We start from the raw sequence: 6,173 nt of genomic DNA, 5'->3' as shown, positions 1-6,173 counted from the left end.
ATAAGAATATTTTAACTTTGTACTTTGTCTTTTTAAGCATTTTAATGTCCTTCCTTGAAAGCTGTGCAAGCAGTCAGCACGTTGGCAGCGTCACACAGCGGTGGGAGATAACTGAATGGATCATGAGTGTGTCGCTCCCAACAAACATCTTCTCAGTGGCTCAGGGGAGAAGATATGACAAGAAAACACCCTTTCTTTTTTTTTTTTTTACAGCAGGATTCTGTGTCGTTGCTGCTTTTGTTGGACATTTTTCATCTTATGGTATGTTTTGTTTCATCACTTTCTGTGTACTGAAAGAACTCCATGGATCTTAAATGAATTTGGGAAAATGAAGCAAATATCCACGGTTGTCGTTTGGCAGGAGAGGATTCTGTGCAGCAGATCCTATTTTTAATTTACATTCAAAAGACAGGGACGCTCAGATTATTATTCTCAGTACTACTATGCAATGAGACACTCAATATAGCTTCACAAATCATACGTTTTATTGTCAGTTAGAAAATAATGTATTATCGCTTTACAGATGAGAAATAAGCTTAATGATGTTTGGACTGCCAGGTTGTGAACACTCCCTTTTGAAAATGTAAATAACTTTCTCTGTGAAGTGTCAAGCCCACAGCCATTAATTTATTTATAACAGCAGACCTGATGACTAGTCAGGGGGTGAGACATGAATGTGTGTTTTTCCCACTAGGATTACAGATATAATTAACAGTATGTCAGTAATAAAGGAGTTCTTACACTACAATAATCTATCAAGCTTGCCGTTCAGTAATCTATTCTTAAGGACAGCTGCGGATGACAGTACAGATGCCGTATTATTTGGGAATCTTATGGGATTTTATCAGGTGTTAGACAAACCTTCAGGCATTACTGGGGAAAGATTTTGATTTCAAAACAAATGAAGATACAAATTAATGGTCTGAATTTATTGTCTTTGGCTGATGACCATGGTATAAGTGAAATAATGTCTGGTGAGGTGTCCATTATCAGGAATTAATGGACGACATGGACTCCATGGATTTATTCCTGATAATGGACACTTTTTTGGCCACAAGTCAGTAGTGTTTAACCACCATCAGCATAGCTTAATAGAAAGTTTAATTTGCCATATCAAATTAACATATCAAATCATCAGATTCACACACTAAGGCTCTGGAAAACGTTCAGCACAAACTGTTTTACACTTTACAATAAGGCTCCTTTTGCCCGTTAGTTAGTGACTCATTAGTAAGATTAATTAGTTGTAAGCAGCAACTGGCAAATAGTGAGCCTACATCAGTGTATTAAAACTAACTTGTTTATGATTGTGTATTAATGCTTTAGTATTTACAACCTAATTAATAACTTAATATAAGCTAAGTATAAATGATTTATAAGGGTAGTCTTGTTATAAAGTGGTGCCAACAAATAAATAAATAAAATAAAAATAACTAATATGTGTTAGTTTTGGACAAATTCATAAGTAAATCAGTCAAGCACCTTATCACATTGGTAATCTAAAATAAATAATCACGGGAGCTCAATGGTTTTAAAAACATGTCTGTCTTTATATGGACTTTCCACTAACCTATTCTTTACTGGAATTCTACTAATGATGTTAAAACTACTTACTAAAGTCATTTGAATACAATGTCATCTAAAAAGTGATGGTGGTGTCTAAGTTCATAAGTTCTTAATGAATGTATTTTGTTCTGGAAGCACCTCACCATTCACACCAGTTAGATCTTTCACAACCTGGCAACCCAAGTGTTTCTATTTATAAGGGCTTATTCTTGGTCTGTCAATAGTATTTACAGCGGCATTAGTTATAACTAATAAAGAATTTTAAAAAATGGTGGTAACAGATCTTCTACAGTGCAGCTTAATATGAGCATGAAATGTCTGAAATGTGCCCCTGTGTTAAGATCTTGGATTTACATTTTGAGTTGTTTTCTGATTATAGCGACTAACAGGCCTAGGGCCTGTTCAACCACACTGTTTTTTATGTAGAAATAGCCAGATCATGTCTTGATCCAGTTTGGAGGGATTGTAGTTCAATACGTGCACCAGAATGTGTTTTAAATGTACCTCGAGTGACCACTTCAGACCAGATATAGCATCAGCAATGTTTAATTTCGCCTGTGACTGCTCCGGCTGTATGAGAGCTCTTGAATACAGAATTTAAAACGCTGCGTGAGTTGTTTGTCGTAGGTGAATCAGCCGCGTCTACCTGTGTTTGGGAGGTTTACTGTACTGTACACACACTACAAAGTTAACATGGTGATCCTTAAATCCATTCAGGAACACATTTGGCTTCTCTACTTGCTCTTTCATCGTCTTGAGTGCAGTTTTTGGTGCGTTCACACCTGCAGTCAGAGCCGACCACTTGTGATCAGATCAGGCAGGACACATTTTAGTACCAAGTGTGAACAGGGACTTGCACAGCATAAATCATAATTATTTATACCTCATTTGAAAATATGTTTATAAGACATTGCATCATGCTGAGAAATAATTTCAGAATTGCTGTAGTGTCTGACATATAAGCATATCTGGCTTGTTTCCCACTTCTTTCTCATTGAATGTTGTATCAGCTTACTGAAAATATGACTTAACTTAAAAGAAAACAGAGAAGGTGCCTTAATGTTAAAGGGAAAGGTGATGACAAGGACGTTTAAAAGAAGATAATAATGTTAGGGATAAAATTTTATGCAACCAAGTTAAGAACTACCAATGTTTATTAAATTAAGAAAGCAAACATGCAATGGGCAAGGGACTTGTAAAGTGAGCGGGTCATTATTCAGGACCACCTTGTCGGGGTTTATTTTGCAAAATAATGACCCCGCTCAATGTACAATATTTCACTTTTGTTATGCAGCTACTTGCTTTAAAAAAACAACAATAATTTAACACAAAATATTGTTTTAAAAATGCTTGTATTGATTTAAAAATCAGAAATGCATCCATAACAGCGGTCTCTTATTCAGAAATAAGAGACCTTAAAATGCCGTAATTGATTAGTCTGAATCGAATATGAAATAAATGACTTCATACAGTCATGTGGTGTTTAAAATGTCATGTTGGTTGTTTAAGTACAACCTTCCTCTGTCGGTCTGTGGGATCAGTCTTTAATTTATTATCTGGTGTGTGAAGGTGCAAAGAATAGTCCAAATGGAGTTGGTTTCATAATTGTACTATGATAATATTTGATAGCTGCCTGTACTTTTCTTTTCCAAGTCAAAGTATCCATGACTATCCAGTTACGTGTTTTATTCACTCACCTTTTCATCCACAGTTGACTTTAAATCATTAAGACATCTGATTGAAAGACTTCAAGGCCAGAAACTTGATCAAGTAAATATACCATTTATATCTGAACATCTGTTACCACAGTCTGAGTCAGTCGGTTTTGGCCAGAATTGAATGTACAAACCCCAGACCCTGAGACGCTGTGTGTTGTAGTTTACTGCAAAGAAAACTGTTGGTCATCTAACAGAATCTGATGCTGGAGGTCAATGTGGAGAACTCGGTTTGCACCACTGACAGCAATGTTGTTTTTTACTGTTTAAAATGTTCTTCATAGAAATATTTCAAAGCTTGAATATGCGTATACATATATTTTGTTTTTTTTTATCAAGCTTTATCAAGTTTTGTTTTGTTATCTTTTCAGTGGTTTAAAGAATGGTGTGGTAGCTGGTCCAGTTTTGTGTCAGATATTACTAATTTTACCTTAACTGTTCACACAGAGATCGGCAGATATCTCTTCAGGACTCTTATATACTGATGTATGGGTCACAGTCTATTATTTGTCTTGATTAGTGATATGTGGCACATTGAGCAAGAGGACATCAGCTCATGTTGCAAATCACAAGCTGCATGTTTAAAATTTTGGAGGAATCAGCAACCAAATCACATTCAGCAGAGCTTTGTCCGCAGTGTTAATGCAGAAAAACTTCATTGAGATCAGCAGCTACAGAGCCCACTGTTAAGTCCAATTCCAGTATTTCTGTGGTACTGTCCAAAATAAATTATATATATATATATATATCAGTATATTAATATTATTATATCTGTAGGCCTGAAGACTGAAACTGTAATAAAAGGGATTTTTGATAAGTGTTTCTCAAACATGACAAATAAAATCTAGTGATTTTTTTTAATTACTGCTCTTCCTGATAAGCCTTTTATACAGTTTTGTACTTTAAAATGTTTGTACTGCAATAAAAAGATCTAAAAGATCAATGTGTTGTCTGTGCAGCTGTACCTCTTATTCAGAATAAGATTTTCTAATTCTTTTCCATCATTTGCTGTTTTTCTGATATGAATATAATGGTATTCCCAAACCCTATAAGCAAGAAAACAAATAATTTATTGCTCTGTTGTGGCATTTTATATATAATATATATATAGAGAGAGAGAAAGAGAGGAATAATTTAATATTTAGATTTAAGTTATATAATAGCAGATTTTGATGATGCAAGATCTCCTGTAGATAAAGAACAGAGGGTGAGATACTGTATTTTAGTACTGTATTTAGTAACTATGATGTTTATTTGTACAGCACAATATTTGTCTTATAAAGGGCATAGTGGTGTGACCGCTGTCAGATAAATGCTGTTTTATGCGTGCAGCTCATCACCAGCAGATGGTGTAATAATCCTTTACACCGCAGCAGTAATATCCCTGCCAAACCACGCAACACCAGCCTGATGTTTCCATTTATTGTGTAACACTGAAAGAATCTCATGTGCTGGAACACAAACAGCTGTGGGGATTTATTACGGCACCATCAGTACATGTCCCTTTTATTATTTACAATTCATACACAGGCAGTAATGTGTGCAGTAATATAATATAACGTGATTTATGAGACTGCGCTGGACTGATCATCATGGTGCAAAGAGGGTGTTGTGGCTGAGCGTGAGCCTCATATATCATGAGAAAGCTCTGACTGTGCTACATCTGATGAAGAGAGCACATTTATGACCATAGAGAAGATCAGAATGAAAGGAACGGGTCTTGTTCTTGTTCTTGTTCTTGTTCTTGTTCTTGTTCTTGTTCTTGTTCTTGTTAGACCATACTGTGTGGTCCTATAACTCCCCCAAATAAAAACTGAATAAACTACATGAGAAATTAATTCCTCAGAACATAGAGGGGAGAAATATAGAATGAAACAAAGTCAAACGAATAAAATGTATTTATTTATGATCCTGTTATGTAAACTTTTATTTTACTAAACTTGAATACGAATCCTTTTTTTTATCAGTTGTTTTCCCTGTCATTATGATTGATTTAAAAAATTATTCTGCAGTGGGGCCTTCCAGAAAAAGTTTGAGAACCACTGGTCTATAAATTCAATAAATGCATATTATGTATAGAAAGTTTTCTTAAGAATTACTTGTATTTGCGTTACATCTATCCCCCAGCTAGTGTTACAACTCCCCCCCATAGTGGGCAATTTGTAAAGTATAAAACAATATATAGTACAATAACACTCACAGGTGCTATTTTTCTGGATTATGACTATTTTTTACCTTTAAAACTTTCAGTGCTTTTTGCTAACAATACTTACATTTTCAGTGCAACATTGTTACTTTTGCTTAAGTAAAAGATCTGTATACTTCCCCCTCCACTGGTCATCATTTCGGGCTCAGAGAACAATTTTCTGACATTTTATGGACTAAAACTACAGATCAGTCACAGTCATGCAATAATAACGGTAGTTACAGCAGTGGACCACCATTGATCTCACGTCTTTGTGTAATCTGAAGGGGAGCAGACATGATCACATGATGGTTACAGTGTGTTTCACTTCACCTTGACTGAGCACGTACAATACGAATCAAAGTCATAATGGTCGTCAGAGAGTGAAAGGTCAGCAGGGGCCCACCGCTCTAATTTGTAAAGTTTGTTTCTCAGTAAATCGACCAGGGTGTAACATGCGTCTTTCTCAATGCATGCTGGGATGGGCTCCAGCCTCCTGCAGCCCTGAAGGAGGTTTAGAAAATTGCCTGATAGATAAGCGGGTGGATGTTTCTGTGTTAAATATTTATTCTCACACTCTGATGATGATTTTTTCCTTCAATAAACTATTATTATGTTTAGTCCCTGAAAGACAAAGCCGGTCTCATAAATGCCATCTTTACAACTTTCAGATTTCTCAGAGGCAGCCTCAGAAATGTGATGTTATG

Source organism: Lutjanus erythropterus, chromosome 10 (assembly GCF_056507025.1).
Source record: "Lutjanus erythropterus isolate fLutEry1 chromosome 10, fLutEry1.hap2, whole genome shotgun sequence".
Taxonomy (NCBI): domain Eukaryota; kingdom Metazoa; phylum Chordata; class Actinopteri; order Lutjaniformes; family Lutjanidae; genus Lutjanus; species Lutjanus erythropterus.
The sequence above is the reverse complement of the archived record's forward strand: the minus strand, read 5'-3'. Positions refer to the sequence as shown.